This window comes from Nicotiana sylvestris, chromosome 5 (genome assembly GCF_000393655.2).
Source record: "Nicotiana sylvestris chromosome 5, ASM39365v2, whole genome shotgun sequence".
In the NCBI taxonomy this organism is placed as follows: Eukaryota; Viridiplantae; Streptophyta; class Magnoliopsida; order Solanales; family Solanaceae; genus Nicotiana; species Nicotiana sylvestris.
Genome location: NC_091061.1, coordinates 112053032 through 112073727, shown reverse-complemented (window position 1 = coordinate 112073727; position 20696 = coordinate 112053032).

Below are 20696 nucleotides of genomic sequence, written 5' to 3'. Positions count from 1 at the left end.
TACCTTCGGTTTGGGATATGAATACACCTAGGAAGAATTCAATAAGTGGTCGCCACCATGGCGCGGTCCTTATTATCCACTAGAGCAGCCGATACCACATCTAGAGCAGACTTTCCAATAGGCTGACATTATTTATGGGTCAGATGAAGAAGAAGAAGCACTTGCAGCGATAAAGAACTTGTTTCTGGAGGATAATGATATGGATTGTTGTGTAGTTCTCGAGGAGGAGGGGGAGGAAGGCTCTTCCATACAGGCTATGAGCAGAGGGGCACATCTCATGAATTGGACCATCAGGACAACCAAATCCCGACGTGCCTCGGGGTAGCAAGGTTAAAACAAGCATTATTCATTGTTTTTACTAAATGATTTTCTTTTCGCTTTTTTGATTCCCGCAATAAGACCTTCAATGTTGAAAATAGTTATTCAATTTATCAAAAATATTTTTGATTTTTCTTATGAATTAATATTTATTGCTATCGTTTTCTCTCCTTACTTTACAAATACAGCATTACTATTATTTATCTTGATGAACCAATGACTGTGACATGCAATGAGACAACGCAACAAAAGGACATGGATTAAGAGGGAGATGACATATGTGACGAGATTGTCAAAGAAGTTGAGAACTTTGAGAACAGACTTAAGTCCAACCTGGATGAGACCGTGATTGTCAACTTCGGAGATACAGAAAACGTCAAGGAAACACAAATTAGCATTACCTATCACCATCGGAGAAGAAAGAATACACAGAATTTCTAAAGGAGTATGAGGACATATTTGCCTGGTCATATGATGACATGACTGGTCTGAGTACGTCTATTGTGGCTCACAAACTGCCAACCGATCCAATGTGTCCACCGGTAAAGCACATACTCAGAAAGTTCAAGCCTGATATGAGTTTGAAAATCAAGGAAGAAGTCAACAAACAGATCAAAGCTAATGTTCTCAGGGTAGTAGAAGTTCCGACATGGTTAGCCAACATTGTTCCAGTGCCAAAGAAGGATGTGAAGGTTAGAGTCTGTGTCGACTACCGGGATCTCAATCGGGCCAGTTTGAAAGATGATTTCCCTTTACCAAATATACACATCCTGAATGACAATTGCGCCAAGCATGAGCTACAGTCATTCATAGATTGCTTTGCCGGTTATCATCAGATCTGGATGGATGAGGAAGATGCTGAGAAAATGGCTTTCATTATGCCGTGGGGAGTGTACTATTACAAGATGATGCCATTCGGCCTAAAGAATGCAGGGGTCACCTATATGAGGGCCATGACTACCATTTTCCATGATATGATACACAAGGAGATAGAGGTATATGTAGATGATGTTGTTACCAAGTCCAAGAAGGCCACCGACCACATGGAAGATCTGAGGAAGTTCTTCAATAGACTGCGGAGATACAACTTGAAACTAAACCCCGCAAAGTGTGCATTTGGGGTTTCTGCTAGGAAATTTCTTAGTTTTATTGTGAGCCACCGAGGAATAGAACTCGATCCATCAAAGGTCAAAGCCATTCAATAACTACCACCGCCAAAGAACAAGAAGGATGTGATGAGTTTATTGGAGAGGCTTAACTACATCAACCGATTCATAGCACAGTCTACAGTTGTCTGTGAGCCAATCTTTAAAATATTGAAGAAGGACACCACTACCAAATGGATCGATGACTGCCAAAAGGCCTTCAACAGAATCAAGGAGTACCTATCAACACCACCAGTTTTACTCCTGCCCCAGCCAGGTAGACCCTTATTACTCTACCTTGCAGTGTTAGATGGAGCTTTCGGCTGCGTTATGAGGTAGCACGATGAAATGAGGAGGAAGGAGAAGGCCATTTATTATCTCAATAAGAAGTTCACCTCGTACGAGGCCCGGTATTCTCTATTGGAATACACATATTGTGCTTTGACTTGGGTAGCTCAAAAGCTGAGACATTACTTATGTGCCTATACTACATATCTCATATCAAGGATGGATCCTTTGAAGTACATCTTTTAGAAGCCCATGCCCACCGGCAAGCTAGCCAAGTGGCAAATCTTGTTGAGTGAGTTCAACATTGTTTAAACTCAGAAAGCGGTCAAGGGATAGGCACTGGCAGACCACCTTGCTGAAAACCCCGTGGATGGAGGATACGAACCCCTGAAAACATATTTTCCTAATGAAGAGGTATCATTCATAGGAGAAGACATTGCAGAATCCTATGACGGTTGGAGAATGTTCTTCGATGGAGAGGCAAACTCCAAAGGAGTTGGCATAGGAGCAGTCCTAATATCAGAAACTGGTCAGCATTATCCGGTGTCTGCCAAACTCAGATTCCCCTGCACCAACAATATGGTCGAGTATGAATCCTGCATCTTAGGACTCAAAATGGCCATTGACATGAACATTCAAGAGCTGCTAGTGATTGGAGATTCAAACTTACTTATAGATCAGGTCCGAGAAGAATGGGCAACCAAGAACTCCAAGATACTCTCGTATCTGCATCACGTACAGGAATTAAGAAAGAGGTTCACGAAGACGGAATTCCAGCATGTTCCCAGAATCCAGAATAAGTTTGTCAATGCATTGACTACCCTATCATCTATGATACAGCATCCAGACAAGAATTTCATTGATCCCATTCCGGTAAAAATCCATAATCAGCCAGATTACTATGCCTGTGTTGAAGAGGAAGCAGATAGAAAGCCTTGGTTTCATGTTATCAAGAAATATTTGGCTAAATGAGAGTACCCGAAGCTTGCAAATCCTACTCAGAAACGCACACTTCGGAGATTGTCCAACAACTTCTTCACAGTGGAGGAATCCTGTATAGGAGGACTCCTGATTTGGGACTATTAAGATGTGTCGACATAAAGGAAGCATCCAAGATGCTAGAGGAAATTCATATTGGGACTTGCGGTCCACATATGAATGGTTTTGGCTTAGCATAGAAGATACTCTGGGCCGGTTACTTTTGGACAACTATGGAAATAGACTGCATCCAGTATGCCCGAAAATGCCATCACTGTCTGATTCATGCAGACATGATAAAGGTACCTCTGAGTGAGCTCAACACAACAAGCTCAACGTGGTCGTTCGTCGCCTGGAGAATGGATGTTATTGGACCAATTGAGCCTGCCGCTTCCAATGGACACAGGTTTATCCTAGTAGCCCTCAACTATTTCACCAAATGGGTCGAAGCAGCATCTTACAAAGCAGTGACTAAGAGAGTTATGGCAGACTTTGTCCGCAACCGCATCGTTTGTCGCTTCGGAATCCCAGAATCAATCATTATTGATAATGGTCAACAACAACTTGATGAAGGCTATGTATGAAACTTTCAAGATCAGACACAAGAATTCCACAGCCTATAGGCCTCATATGAATAGAGCTGTAGAAGCTGCCAACAGAATATCAAGAAGATATTGAGGAAAATGATAGAGAAGCATAAATAGTGGCACGAGAAGTTGTCATTTTCTCTATTGGGGTATTACACAACATTCTGCACATCAACTGGGGAAACCCCCTATATGCTGGTTTACGGTATAGAGGTTGTCATTCTCGCTGAGGTAGAAATTCCTTCCCTAAGTATCATACAAGAAGCTGAGCTCGACGACACAGAGTGGGTAAAAAGTCGTTATGAGCAACTGGCCTTTATCGACGGAAAGAGAATGAATGCAGTCTTCCATGGTCAACTCTATCAGAATAGAATGTCCAGAGCCTTCAACAAAAGAGTCAAGCCAAGACAGTTCACACCGGGACAGCTGGTGTTAAAGAAAATTTTCCTGCATCAAGATGAAGCCAAGTGAAAGTTCTCTCCCAACTGGCAGGGTCCATATATGGTTCACCGGGTACTGACAAGAGGAGCCCTCATACTTGCAGAAATGGATGGAGAAGTCTGGACAAAGCCGATTAATTCAGATGCAGTCAAACATTACTATGTGTAATCTCTATGCTTTCCTTATATGATGTAACTGAACTACGCCTGACCTGATTCCCGTTTAATAGGGGATACGTAGGCAGCCCTATAGGTTCGGTCACAATTCAATAAAAATTTCATTTCCCCCGCAATTGGAAACTGGGGCAAAATTTTGAGGAGGACCCTCAAAATTCCGAAGTAATTTCAGCAGATCGCCACACGAGCAACAGTCAGAAACGTCAACCCATCAAACTGGGGCAGAATTTTGAGGAGGAAGAGGTTGCAATGTCCTGAGCTATGTCACAGTCATCGGTTCATCTAAAAGCTATTTTTAATTATACACTTATGTCATACTTTTACAAAATCTTGCATGATTATTATTGAAACTGCTTTTTTTTAGCAACGCTACCCCAACGACACAGACGGTATCGCCAGATCAAAGTCGAATGAGTCAAGCAAAGCCAGTGGGGGTACGAAATAACCTCCACCCTCCCCCCCCCCACAAAACTCACGATTTTTCTTTGGATGCTGGCACTAGGATTGCGAAATCATTAAACATACTGTACGCCCATGGAACAAACATTGTTCAAGAATACGACTCTTCAAACTGTTGCACTTGCCAACATTTGCTATCAGCAGACACCAGGGATGTCCCGTATGTCACAATGCTCCTAGTAATCACAACGCCGTAATCTACTATCAGCTAAGAAAACTCTACTGTCATTCGTTATCTTATTTCTTGCATATGGCTACCATTCTGCCTTCCGAGACTAAACGTTGTCTCCATCTGCACCTGCATTGCATAAGGATAGCATTCTGCCTTCCGAGACTAAACGTTGTCTCCACCTACATTGCATAAGGCTACCGTCCTGCCTTCCAATCTGCATAAGGCTACCATTTTGCCTTCCAATCTACATACGGCTACCATTCTGCCTTCCAACTTGCATATGGCTACTATTCTGCCTTCCAATTTGCATAAGGCTATCATTCTGCCTTCCGAGACTAAACGCTATCTCCATCCGCATTTCTGCATAAGGCTACCATTCTGCCTTCCGAGGTTAAGCTCTACCTCCATTTGCATCTGCATTGCATAAGTCTATCATTCTGCCTTCCAAGGTTAAGCTCTACCTCCACCTGCATTCGCAGCTTTGCATAAGGCTACTTTTCTGCCTTTCGAGACTAAGCTCAGCCACCAATTTTCTTCAAAACTAAGCACTATTTATCTCACTTCTCTTACGGGCTAAGCTCTGCCCTTTAATTCTCAAAACTAAGCTCTGTCTTGTCTGCATCATACTACTGCATCCTCCATGGGCTGAAATATCGCCAACTCATCCAAAGGCATCATCATTCGAAGGCACCATCTTCATAGCCCGAGAACACCATGTCATGGCCTGAGGATCTCTTTCAATCTTTTGCATATCATTATTCAAAGGCTTCATGGTTTGGAGGCACCATCCTCATAGCCCGAGAACATCATTTCATGGCCTTCAAATCTTTTATCATACGCTGCATGGCCTAGGACATCATGGTCTAAGGACGTTATCCTCATCGTCCGAAAACAACATTCATTGTCCGACGGGAATTTGCATCATGTCTAAATATACGCACAATATATGCTTGTATTGCTTATTTGCAGGTAAGACGGCGAGCAACAGTCATCCCGATAGGAGTGATCCCGCTCTAGTTCCCACAGCCATATCAAATCTAACCATTCCTGTAAATTGTCCACTCAACCAGCCCTAGACGTTGCGTCCGTTCTTAAAATTGCCTCATCGGTATACTCCGCAGAGGAATCCTAAACTACATATGGCCTGATTCCTATAAAACCAGGGATATATAGGCAACTCAGAAGATAGGGTGCGGCCTAAACCTCTTCAAACCGTTTTGCTCGGTCAAAATTGGTCATCATATCTTTACCCGACAACTCTTTCATCCTTCCCGAGTAAAGAGGGGCAGCTGTTGATACCCAATTTTTCCTATATATTATCAGTATGCAAAATAACTTCAAAATAGCATATATATGCATATATAATCATGTCTAGGTGTTTATTAGTTTTCCCATAATTTTATAGGTTTAAATTGATTTATTTTCTTCCTTTTATCCATAAAATCCTCAATAATTATTTCCAAAATTATTGTTTTGATAATTTATCTATGGTGTTTATATATTTATGCCAAAATATGGGTAAAGTAATTTTTACATATTTTTACAATTATATTTAGTATTTTTAAAGTTAAATTGCATATAATTGTAATATTAGCTTTTTTAAGGTTTTATTGTGTTTTATAGGCATAAAATCGGATCCTGTATTTTTAAATTGTTAATTAGGCATTATAAATCACTTTAGTACTTTCAATTTTTTTGTCAGAAACTATTTACTATTTTTTATAAATTAAAAAGGAAAAACTGGCTATTTAAATAACAACCCCTTTTGTATTTCAATTATTGCCAAATCAAGACCCAATTCCCAGCCCAATTTTAATTAAAAAACTGTACCCCAACCCAATTGAAAACCCACCGGACCCAAGCCCAAACCCCACCTACCCCATTCGATCTTGACCATTGATCATTCAGATCAACGGTCCCCATTCCCCTTTCCATAATTAAACCCAAACGACCCCCTAACCTAATTCATTCCCTACCAACCCGCCGCCCTTGAATCTCTTTTCCTATCTAATTCTCTCTGAAACCTAACTCAAACCCTAGTTGCCGCCACCTAAACTAACCCTAATCCCCTTCGATCCTCACTCAATCCATGGACTCCCATGGCTGTTTGAGATGTGTACTTGTCTCCTACGTCTCCTGGTGGCCCGCTTTTGTGATTTCGTGGAAAGATCTCAAAGAAAACTAGTCCATGCCTTGCTCAACTTCTATCCATGGTATTTTTCCGGCCATCCATGGCCGTTCGAGTCAGATCCATGGCTTTTCTGGCTAAAGCCGGTAACGATCTTATGTTCTCTCATCCTTCTTTGGTTCTTTGAAACCCTAGCTCTTGAGACTTGTTACTTCTCTTTAGATTTGTCTTCGATCTAGGTGTATCCATGGGTTTTGACCGACTTTTTTTCTTCGTCTCTGCTATTTTCTGAAAAACCTAGTTATAAATCTTACGATCTTTTTAGATCTGCGATGGACCTATGGGTTTTTTAAGGCTTTCACATGTTTTCCTCAAATTTTTCTCCAATTTCAGACAGCTTCTTTATTTTTCAAACTAGGGTTTCAAAACCCTTTTGCAAAAAACTATTTCTTTTTGATAATTGTGATTTTTAGCATGTTTAAACATTACCTGAGTGTCACGACCCAATTCCCGAACCTGGTCGTGATGGCGCCTCTCATGAAGTCAAGGCCAACCATTCAACCCAATTCAACCTTTTAAGACAATTAATTAACACAATTATAGTATAAGCACGGTTTAATAATATCCAATAGCGGAAAGTATAGATAAAATACGAAAATCCAACCCAACTCAGCCCTAACCGGGGTGTCACAAGTCATGAGCTACTACAGAGTTTACTAAAATTCTACAAAGTATGAAATTAGGAACAAAGTCTGAAGATATCATAAATAACAGAAGATAAGGGAGAAAACGGGTTTGCGAACGCCATGCAGCTACCTCGATAACTCCGATGAAAACTGAACAGCAGAAAACTCGCTCTATGCCTCAAGAATACCTGTACCTGCACACATGGTGCAGAGAGTAATGTGAGTACTCCGACCCAGTGAGTAATAAATATAAATAATGACTGAAGGTAAGAAAACACTTTAAGGCACACAACATTCTATACAGAAGCAGTGAAATCATTTACAATAATAATTCAGTGAAACATCATGTGAAATTTCTTTTAAACCAGTAAAACAGGTAATTTGGCAGTAAAATGACGAGTAGAAATCTGCCCCTTGGGCTCAATATCAAAACAACAAGTAAAAATCTGCCCCTCGGGCTCAGTATCTCAGAATAGTATCAGCCCCTTAGGCTCAAAACAGTATGAAGCAACCAGTCAATAAAATAAGAGCACATAATTATTATGGTAGATAATGCAGATAAGGAATAAATGCATGAGTGCAATGCAATGCATATGACGGTACCATCTAGTACCCACTGTGGCGTGCAGCCCAAACCATCCATATTTATTTATCGTCGACGGCGCTCACTGGGGGTGTGTACAGACTCCGGAGGGGCTCCTACAGCCCAAGCGCAATATCAAGCCATCTCGTGGCATCAAATCTAGGCCCTCGACCTCATATCAATATCAGTATAATCACCCAGGCTCTCGGCCTCAATATCAATGTAATCAACCAGGCTCGCGGCCTCAATATCAATGTAATCAACCAGGCTCTCGACCTCAATATCAATGTAACACTGTCGGCGCGCAGCCCGATCCATGCTCAGTCCAGAAATCATCATAAGCCCCTTGGGCATTTGTAAAACAGTAGTTCTCAGCCCGAAATATCATTTAGAAATATCATTTAAGTTTTCAAATCTTAGAAAGATGGCTGAGTTTGCAAAACAGTATTTAAAACCTTGGACTGAGATCAAATGATATGCAAAATATGCGAAAACAGTGATATCAATCCCTGAAGGATTCAAATAATTGGCAAGAAGCCCAAATGTAACAATCAAATCTAAGTAAGGATGATTCTCAATTTAGTTCAAGTAGAAAACACGGTAAAAACATCTCTCGGGACGGACCAAGTCACAATTCCCAATGGTTCTCTACCCCACGCCCGTTATCCGACGTGCAAGTCACCTCAATATAGCGTTACGATGTGAAATTCTGGAGTTTCAAACCCTCAGGACATCATTTACATCAATTACTCACCTCAAGATGGCCAAAAGTCTAGCTCGTTATGCCCTTGCCTCTCGAATTGATCTCTTCGTGCGTCGAATCTATCCAAAATCAGAACGAATATGTCACATTATGCTGTAGGAACAATACCCAATCGAAAATAACTGAAAAACATCAAAATTCCAAAATTTGGCAAAACCCGAGCCCCGATCCCACTTCTCGAAATTCAGAAGAATTAACATCAACGGATTCCTTATCTCGCCACGAGTCTATACATATAAAATTTACCAAAATCGGAAATCAACTCGACCCTCAAATCTTCAAATCTTATTTTCAAATCTCTAGGCCTAAATCCCCAATTTACTCCTCAAAAACATGTAATCTAGTCGGATTATTCGATGATAATTCAATATTATGGAGTAGAAATGATCACAAGTGACTTACCTCAAGATTTTCCATGATTTCTTTCTCAAAAATCGCCCCAAGCCGTGTTCTTTCACAAGAAAAAAGTGAAATGAGCTAAAAAAAATAGAACAGCACTAATAAAGCCCATTATGGTCACTAAAAGACCTTTCCGGTCGCTAAAGGTGCCAAATCTGGTCGCTAAAGGTGCACACCAGAACCTTCTGCACCAGCAATATTTATTTTTACTAAAAAGGCTCTAACTCCACCATACGAACTCTGAATACGATGATTCTTGTTCCTATGAGTTACAAATAATGATACGAACGTAGTCCTTCAATCGAAACTCAATTCGGAGCTCGTTTGCTCAGTGCGATATCCATTTCGCTCGTTAAACAATTAACAGATGTTTCGCGTCAAAAACCCAATCGCGACTTGATGAAATTAGACCAAACTTTCCAGATCAGTCCTATAATTCATTATCAAAATTCCAGAAGTCTCGAAATCAAATTTCAATCTCTAGAACTAAAAATGGACCTTTGGATCATTACGTGCTTATGCTCAAAACGGCAAAAATCTTCCAAAAACTCTTCCAAAACTTATCTGAGCCTCGTGTGACCCCGACAAAACATGCCAACACACCCCATAACATCATTCAGACTTTTTTTCAATCAAAAAAACACCTCAAACAACATCAAAACCATCAATTCACATCGAATTCAAGCCTAAGTTTTCCAAAAACTTCCGAAACACGCATTTGATCAAAAACCTGACCAAATCACCTCCGAATGACATGAAATTTTACATACACATCCCAAATCACATAATGAAGCTACAGAAACTCTCGGAATTCCATTCCGACCCTTGGATCAAAATCTCACCTATCAACCGGAAATTGCTAAAATACTACTTTCGCCAATTCAAGCCAAATTCCACACCGAACCTCCAAAACCAATTACGATCGCGCTCCTAAGTCATAAATCACCTAATGGAGCTAGACAAATCATAAAAATTCCGATCCGATATCATTTACACATAAGTCAACTCTTGGTCAAACCTTTCAAATTCAAAGTTTTCAACTGAGACTATTCTTTCAAATTCATTCCGATTTTTTTTTTCTGAAAACCAAAACCAACGATCTACATCAGTCATAATACATAACATGCGGCAATTCATGCCCGATAACTGGCGATCAAAGCGCAAAAGCTCAAAACAACCGGTCGGGTCGTTACACTGAGTCTTTCCTTTTGGCTCGATTCATTTTTGTCAAGAAACCCTAATACTTTTGCGTTCGATTCGAAGTTTGAATTTGTTTGCGGTGTGTTTGCATGACTATCATGAATATTCTGGGCTTTATGTGTGTTCTATATGCTCTTGTGTTTCCTGTTTTGATTTGTTCTTAAGGTTTTTTTGATTTTGTCCAAACCTGTGTCATTTATGGGTCCGACCATTTGTTTTACGGATTGTTCACATAATTTATGGTGATTCTGTGTCATCCCCTTAAACCTACAACTTTGATTTTGCGTATTTTCCTTGTAACTCTATACTGATTTTTCGAAATTGCTTCCTTACTTTTGTGATACTTTCCTTGGTTAGTACTGATTCCATGTGATTTTCAATTTCATCCGTGATTCTTTGAACTAATTTTTAGAATCAAATCGTACTCTACCTTGTTTATGTGCTATTAATTAACGTGTACTTTCCTTATGTTGAAACCATTCTGAACTTGGTCTTTATTACATGCTACATGTTTTTACTATTCCTATTATGGTAAAATTATTCTCACAAGCAATTCCTTTCCTTATTTGATACAACTTATACCCGTTTGAACTATGAATCCTTAATTGAAGGGAGTCCCGATCTTTAATTGATTATAATTTGCATTATTTCTATAATTATGATAAGTCAGTACTTGTTACCTTATTTTTCTTACCTGTTTTCAAAAACTATAAATACTCTACTCTCTATTTTTTAAACACACGAACAACTAGTTCATAACACACATATACACACTCAAACTCTCTTTTCTTTCTCTGCTACTTGTGTTACGGCTTTGTCTAGCCGGCTGAAAGCCAAGGCTAGACTGTGGGATTTTGATTGCTTTACTTTTTTTCTGCACTTTGCTTCTTCAACTGGTATGTTCCTATTTCAAATTCTGAAACTCAACTCTATATGTTCCCTTGTTTGTCAATCCTTGTCTCTTTCTTCACTGACTTAATGGCAAATGCTATTAAATTGCACTTCTTCTTTACTGTTTTACTCGACATGCTTAAACTTTTGCCCTCCTTGGTTCAAAATGTAATCAGCATGTTTACTTGTTCCTGTTTATGTCCCTCAATAAGTATTCTCCCAATGTACTTGATTAATCCTAATTCATGACTAATTATGTGTTTCTGATTTGGGTCCTCTATGTCCCCAGCCCTTACTCCCCTGTTTGTAATTACTGAAGCATGTACTCCTCTCTGAACTTGTTCTGTGTGTGTTGTTTCTCCTATCCCCTTTCCCTTTCAAAAAGTTGTTTCTACTAAGCAACTCTTCTGCTGTTTGACAAACTTATTTCAAACATGCTATTTTCAAAACTGTTTTCCAACTCAACTCCTTTAAATATACGTCAAGCACTCTCACATACACTCTTAGGCTACTAGGTTCTGCCCCTTTTGTGTGAGCCTTGCCTTGGGACCCTAGATCTCCCTTTGAACTTGGACACATAAGAGTTGGCCCTTCCAAACTGCACTCACTCTCTTTGGTTATGCAATCTGGGTGTGAGCACTTTCCGGGATCCCTTGAGGTCCTTAGGGAACTCTAACGCGCCCAGATATGAGAAAGGCTACGGAACAATATTGGCATTTGAGGTGGTTTATTACATAACTCAGAGAGGAAGTCAGAATCAGGCTTCCTATAGTTGTAACTTCTCATTTTGCATTTCTCATGCAATTCAATCACATGGTCTATAATAATTTGTAAATAAGTATTGGGTTGGCTAGTGAAAAGGGATGGGGAAATATGCATGATATAATTTGTTGAGGGTAGAAAACCTCTCATTAGGTTTATATTCCTAATTGTGCAATAGAAACCATGCTAAGGATTCATACGTACATTAGAAATTATATTCTTAGGATTCATGTTTCTTGCTTCAGCATCTCATTCATTAATCTATGTTTTATGTCTATCACTTAGAAATCCTGCTCCTAGGGCAATAATAACATTGGTATAAAAAACTGTTATTCATAAAGTCGTATTCCAACAATTCTGCAACTCTTGTGTACATTTAGAAATCATGTCTTAAGGACTCTATTTTTCAGCAACCCTGCCATTTGTATGTGCATATTAGATATCATGTTCTAGGATCTTGTTTGCATTTTTGTTTAAAACGCCTAGTTAGTTACTGATTCATGAAAAGATAGTAAGTAATAATTTTCACGTTGTGATGTTTTCTGAATAAAATTGGCAACAACCTCTGCTACTAGAACAGCATGTTTTAGGTAACAAAATAAGCTCCAAACCATCTTTGAATAATTCTGAATAACTACTGCATCTTGCTTTATGCCTAGGCAAGCCTTAGGTAATAACTTAGATAAAATTAGAACTGCCTTTGTTTAATTGTCAACTGTTAAAATCAGTAGGCAAACCTGATTCGAACTTCTTTTCTGAGTCATGTAATAAATCTGGTTCTGATGTTATCACATAAACACCCTGCTTTAGGGTTCTGAATTCAGACTTTATTTGTGTATGAGTCATGCTATCTATGTGCATTATTTGTGGAGGTATACTTGAGCCTTCTACTTTCTTATATGTTCCCCCTAAGTGCAGTCTTATATGTTTTTGTATGTCGCTTTTGTATTTTTTTCCCTTTAAACCTGAGGGTCTGCCTAGAACCTCCTTCTTACAGGAATAGGATTCCTAAATTCCTCCGAGACTAATATGAAGGGACGGGTAACAACATGTAATAGGGGTCGAGACCAACCTTCGCTTAATTAACTTTACAGGGCGGGAAAGGGTAGATATGGATATGATGACCGGTGCGCTAATACTACGTGTAGCCCCTCTTTTGAGGAGTGTCATATCGGGTATTGCATTGATGTGATCCATATTACAAACAAACCTAGGACACCCCCCTTTACATTCATAAGCATGTTTTAGATTGTAAACTTTTCAAAATTTTGCCTTTCAATAATTGTTTTCAAACGCTTGTGCATTTAAAAATAAATCCCCTATTATTTGAGCCCTACTTGTCTATTTGCTAATTGCACAAATTCACATAGAAACTATCTGGCCGGGAACCATTGAGGGGTACCTAACACCTTCCCCTTAGGATAATTTCAAGGTCTTACCCTATCTCTGGTTATCAAACGTGGTTGTAGATGAACCTTATAGTTGCCCTAACGCACCTTAAAATCGTTAGGTGGCGACTCTTCAAAAATGAAAACCTTGTTCCCAAAAGGAATGAGTTGTCCCATGCCCAAAATGTCATGAACCCGATTCCGCGAGGAAAAATGGGGGTGCGACAACGACCAAGTAACTATCCTTTTGAAAGAGTACAAACTAGACCCAACTCTGAAGGCTAATACTTCAATATCTCAGTTGCAAAAAACGCTGGAAAGGATCAAATTTCTCCGAGGGGAAGTCGATCAAATCAAAGCTGACTGTGATCAGTGGAAGAAGAACATGAACCGCCTTACTGCGAAGAAATAGGCTACCTTGGCCAAACTATCATCGGTCGAGGTCCAACTTCGGAGAATTAAAGAGAAAAGCTCAGCCCAGGCCAAAAGGATCGAGGAGCTTGAAGCTGAGCTTGCTGAGGCCAAGGGGGAGGTCGAGAAAATGAAGATCGTGGCTCACAAGTCCATAGTCGTGTACCTGGCCGATGCCGAGGCTGCTCAAATGCAACTAAGGGAGTCTTCTAATCAAGAGTGATGGAGCAATGACTTGGCAAAGTGCCAATCCTGAGGGGAGACCCTCGAGGAAATCCATGCTCGAGGTTTTGACCTCTCCAAATGGATAGCTCAATCTTAGGCGCTTGAAACTGATGCCAGGTTGCATGTCTTTTCCGATGATGATGATGACGATGAAGGCAGCCAAGGCGGCTCTGATAACGATGAGGGGCCCGAAGGAGAAGCTACCCTTGAGGGAGAAATCAGCCTCTGGCATAGTTAGGATTTTATTTTTCCTTTTCTTTTTGTAAGACCCACGTCAGTCCCTTGTACATATTTTTTCCCATATATATATAAAGAATTTTTCCCCTTTGAATGCCTTCTCAATTTTTATCTACAAACACGTTTTTTGCCTTGTAAAACTTTAGCACAATCTTATGCTTTGAACGGTGTGTTCGAGATTTTGGTTTTGGGTGGCTTCCTTGAAGTCACCACAGTCGAGTTCGAATAAGTTTAGAACTTGAATCATAGGCCCTTTAGGGTTTGTGTCGAATAATAATGAGTCCCCGAACCATAGTCAAGTCAGTTTTTATTTGGGCTCGGAATAGTCGAACCCTTAGGTTCGGATGGAGCGAGAACAAGATCTCGAACTCTAAGTGTATTGGTCCTTAGGCTCTTTAGATTGGGCCGATAAGGCCTCTAAAAGATGTTTATTATTCCCCTTTTTGGCTTAAAATACTTAGTAAATATTTCTTTATGCCTTAGCATCTATTTTTTACCCATTGGATTTTTTGAGGGTTCGAAGTCGATTGAAACCCCTCTGCTTTTTGTGCCTTTGCATGTTTGTGTTAAGATAAATTGATACCTCATAAGGTTTTTTAAGGGCTAATCTTATTTGATCCCTTTTGATTATTTGTTGAGGGTAGCCTTTTTTAACCGATTTTTCAAAGAATTTGAAGGCCTATTTGTATTGCGGAATCAGATGTCTCCGAGCCGCATTAATTTGGTTGTAGCCTTTGGGTATGCCTCTTGGGTTTATTCCCAATAACACTTCGAACTTGTTCGAAGTGTTAGTACCCGAGAATGATGGCCTTGGCCTATAGATCGAGGGGTGCCTCTTTGAAGTCTTACGAATTCGAGTTTAGATAACTCGGATATGTCAATTATTGACGACAGTCCCCGAGTGTTCGAGGCATATTTGCGCTTGGACCTTGAGCCACTTCTCACAAAATCATAAGTATGGAGCTCGTATAGTAGAAAATTTTCTTTGAGACACAATATGTTTGATATAGAAAGAATGCTTCTTGAAATAATTTATACATGCGTACATGTTTTGCCGTCGGGGCTCGACTAATCTATATAGACACTGTTCATTTGGCTATTTGGCCCATTACAAAGTTTCCCTATCGAGATCCTTTGACACGAATTACATTCCTCAAAAAATATAATATCCAAGGTTGATTCCCCCCAGTATTCGAGATTGATTGTAAAGAAGCCTTATCTATTGTTGGATTTTCCTCAGGTAGTAAATAATTGTTGCCTCGTAAAAAACCTCGACGGAAAAACCCATTTGGTATAAAAATAGATCTAAGGGAAAAAGAGTGCAACACGTGCTTTAAAACCTATGGTCCTCGTGCTGAAGAGTTTTTGACGTCTTTGATCAAACACCTGAATTAAGTTAGTATCAAATACAAATGGAAATGTGGGAATTCATACCTTAGCAATAATACCGTTTGAGGAGTGATATATTCCAATTGTTTGGCAATTATTCATCCTCCGTTGTGCCAAGTTTGTAAGATCCCTTTCCAATGCAACGAGGACCCGATATGGTCCTTCCCAATTTGGGCCTAGTTTCCCTTCATTCGGGTCTCTAGTATTGAGGGTGACTTTGCTCAGAACTAAGTCCCAATTCCGAAGTGACGAAGGTTGGTTCTTCTATTATAATATCTCTTAATTCTTTGCTTTTGCGCAGCCATCCGAACGAGTGCAGCTTCTCGTTTTTCATCCAATAGTTCGCAGCTAGTATTCATAGCCTCGTGATTTGATTCTTCTATTGCATGTCGAAATCTGGGGCTAGGTTCCCCGACTTCGACCGAAATCAAGGCCTCAGAGCCATATACTAAAGAAAACGGAGTTGCCACCGTACTGGACTTTGATGTTGTTCGATATGCCTAAAGGACTTCGGGTAAAATTTCTCTCCACTTTCCCTTAGCGACGTTCAACCTTTTCTTTTAAGTTTTGAATGATAGTCTTGTTCATCGATTCGGCATGTCCGTTCCTACTAGGGTGATACGACATTGATAATATCCTTTTTATTTTGTGATATTCAACGAATTTTGTTACATTACTGCCGATAAATTGTTTTCTATTTTCATACACTATTTTGGGGGGTATCCCAAATCGACATGCGATGTGATCCCAGATGAAGTCTATAACCTCTTTCTCTCTCACTTTCTCGAACGCCTGTGCTTCAACCCATTTAGAGAAATAGTCAGTCATAAATAAAATAAACTTAGCTTTACCTGGGGTCGTTGGCAGAGGGCCAACAATATCCATCCCCCATTTAATGAATGGCCATGGGGATATGACTGAATGAAGTTGTTCTCCGCGTTGATGGATCATCGGTGCAAACCTTTGACATTTATCATATTTTCAAACAAACTCCTTAGTGTTTTTTCCATGCTATCCCAGTAGTATCCTGCTCTAATGATTTTGTGAATCAACGATTGGAGGCCAGAGTGGTTCCTACAAGTGCCTTAAAAGACCTCTTGTAAAACATAATCGGTGTCTCCTGGTCCTAAACATACTGCCAATGGTCCATCGAATGTCCTTCTGTATCATGTTCCATCTTCAGCCAAAGTGAATCGAGCAGCTTTGGTTAGTAAGGCCCTCGACTCTTTAGGATTCGATGGGAGCTTTCCGTTCTTCAAGTATTCAATATATTTATTCCTCCGATCCTAGGTTAAGCTTATAGAGTTTATATCAGCATGACCTTCCTCGATTATAGATCTCGAGGGTTGAACGACAGTCCCCGAGCTGATCTCGTCTTCCTCGACCGATGAACCCAAATTTGCAAGTGCATCGGCCTCACTATTTTGTTCTCGAGGTACATGTTGTAAATTCCATTCCTTGAAACGGTGCAAAGTTACCTGCAGCTTGTCCAAATACCTTTGCATTCTATCCTATCGAACTTCGAAGGTTTTGTTTACTTGGTTCACCACCAATAAAGAGTCATACTTGGCTTCAATGACTTCTTCTCCCAAGCTTTTAGCTAGCTCAAGACCTGCAATCATGGCCTCATACTCGGCCTCATTGTTAGTCAACCTAGAAGTATTGATAGAGTGCCTAATAGTGCTACCCGTGGGCGGCTTCAAAATGATGCCTAGCCCGGACCCCTTCACATTCGAAGAACCATCTGTGAATAGGTTTCATACCCCCCAATGATGTGCTTGATTTTAACAAGAGTTCTTTCTCAACTTCAGGTACGAGGGTTGGCGTGAAATCAGCCACGAAGTCCGCCAAAATTTGAGACTTGATGGTTGTTCGCGGTTGATACTCGATATCGTACCCACTGAGTTTGATGGTCTATTTGGTCTATTGGCCCGATAGTTTGGGCTTGTGAAAAATATTATGAAGTGGGTAAGTGGTTAACACACATATGGGGTGATACTGAAAGTACAGTTTTAACTTTCTAGAGGCATTTATCAGTGCAAGTGCCAATTTCTCTAAGTGTGGATATCTAGTTTCTGCTTCTCCTAAGGTTCAACTTACATAATATATGGGAAACTGCGTACCTTACTCTTCTCGAACTAGGACACCACTTACCGCGATTTCTTATACTGCCAAGTACAAGTAAAGTTTCTCATCTACCTTTAGAGTGTGAAGTAGTGGTGGGCTCGATAGGTATCGCTTTAATTCCTCTAATACATGTTGGTATTCCGGAGTCCAGGTGAAATCGTTCTTCTTTTTGAGTAGAGAGAAAAATCTATGGCTTTGATCCGACGACCTCGAGATGAATCATCCTAAAACAGCTATCCATCCAGTCAGCCTCTGCACGACTTTTACACTATCCACGTCGGTGATGTCTTCGATGGCCTTGATTTTATCGGGGTTGATCTCGATCCCCCGATTCAACACCATGAAGCCCAAGAATTTGCCCGAACCGACCCCGAAAGCACCATTCTCGGGGTTGAGCTTCATGTTATATTTCCTCAAAATCTCAAATGTTTCCTGCAAATGAGCCAAATGGTCCTCTGCGCACAGGGACTTAACAAGCATGTGATCGATATAAACTTCTATTGACTTACCTATTTGTTCTTCAAACATTTTATTTACTAGGTGTTGGTAAGTTGCTCCTGCAATATTTAGCCCGAAGGGCATTACATTATAACAATATGTTCCATACTTGGTGATAAATGAAGTTTTTTCCTAATCTTCTGAGTTTATTTGAATTTGATTGTATCCGAAATAGGCATCGAGCAAAGTGAGAATCCCGTGGGCAGTCGTGGCGTCGATCATGCGATCGCTGTTAGGCAGTAGAAAAGAATCATGCCTTGTTTAAATCTTTATAATCTACATACATTCTAAGTTTGTTCCCTTTTTTAAGGACTACATTCTAAGTCACATTGGCTTACCATTTGGGATATTTCACCTCCCGAATGGACCCAATCTTGAGAAGTTTAGTTACCTCGTCCTTTATGAATGTATGCTTTACGTATAACTGGAGTCTTCTCTTTTGCTTCATCGGTTTGAACCTATGGTACAAGCTTAATCGATGCGTCATTATTTCTGGTAGGATCCCTGTCATGTCTAAATGGGACCAAGGAAATCAATTTATTTTATTAATAAAAAATTGAATAAGTTTTTTCCTGAGTTTGGGAGTTAATCCCGTACCCAAGTATACCTTTTGCTGGGGCAGGTACTCGATCAATATAACCTGTTCCAGCTCTTCAACCGTTGATTTGGTGGCGTCGGAATCTTCGGGAACAATAAAGGTTTAAGGGGTTAGAAAATCCGCCTTCTCTTCTTCTATCACCTGCTTCCCTAATTCAGTCGAGGCTGGTGGCTGTGATTGCTATTTGGCTTCCTGTTTACCTTTGATGTTTGACCTTTTTGAGGTTGATACCGGTGTTACCTCGTCGACCGCAAACATTTCCTTTACATCTAATGTCGAGCATTTCATCATTTGGTGAAGAGTCGAAGGGACTGCCCTCATAATGTGGATCTAAGGCCTTCCGACTAGGGCATTGTACCTTATGTCACCCTCGATCACGTGGAACTTGGTATCTTGAATGGTTCCAGCCACATTCACTGGTAGAATAATCTCCCCTTTAGTTGTTTCACTAGCCATATTGAAGCCGTTTAAGACCAGAGTTGCGGGCACGATTTGATCTTGTAGGCCGAGCTGCTCCAAGACCCTCGATCGGATGATATTTGCCGAGCTACCTAGATCCACTAAAACACGCTTAACTTGAACTTTATTTAATAAGATAGAAATTACCATAGCGTCATCGTGGGGCTAAGAAATGTCGTCTGCTTCTTCGTCGTTGAATGATAAGGAGCCTTCGGGCACATAATCTCGGGTTCGTTCTCCATAGTGATTGATACATTAGTGCGTTTGAATATGGGTCCTTGTAGGATGTCAACCCCTCTGACGATTATATGAATGACATGTTGGGGTTCCTCCTGTTCATTTTTCCTATTGGTGTCCCTTTCTCTGAAATGATTTTTGGCTCAATCGCTAAGGAACTCTGAAGGTGGCCTTTATTGAATAGATGGGCTACCTCCTCCCTTAATTGTCTGCAATCCTCGGTCATGTGATCATGCATGCCATGATACTTGCACATCAAATTTGGGTTTCTTTGGGAAGGATCGGTCTGTATGGGTTTGGGCCACCTAGTATCTTTGATTCTTCTGATTTCGAATACAATGCCCGATGCGTCAATGCTAAAGTTATATTATGATAACTGAGGTGCCTCTATTGGATCGGCATACTTATCAAAACCACCTTTGCTCATAAGTATCCAAGAATTCTGTCCTCGATCACTTCTTCTATCATTCCGGGTAGAATTGCGTCTTGAACCATTGTTCCTTCCATATGCGATTTATGGTTGATATCATTCTCTGTTTGACCTTGGCTCCCTATCGACATCCCTCTAGGTCTTAAATACTGACTTGTTTGGATATACTTAACCGGAAGGGGCTCCTAATTAGTCATCCTCGAACCTGATCTTCGATTGATATCGATTGTGCACATCTGCCCAAGTTACAGTTGGATACTCGATCAAATTTTGTTTCAACTAATATGATGCTATCAAACTCCACTCGTTCAACCCTTGGATGAAAGCTTGAACGGCCCAATCATCTGTGACTATTGGAACCTCCATGCGTTCCATTTGAAATCGGGATACAAACTCCCTCAGCATTTCGTTATCCCTTTGTCTTACCTTGAAAAGGTTCGATTTTCTTGTTGCGACCTTTATAGCCCCGGTGTGTGCCTTTATGAAAGAATCTGCTAACATGGCAAATGAGTCGATGGAATTCGGCGGCAAGTTGTGATACCAAATCATTGCTCCCTTCGAAAGGGTCTCTTCGAACTTTTTCAACAGTGCATATTCGATCTCATCATCTTCTAAATCGTTACCCTTGATGGCGCATGTATATGAAGTAACATGCTCGTTGGGATCTGTGGTCCCATTATATATGGGTATGTCTGCCATACGAAACTTGTTTGGAATAGGC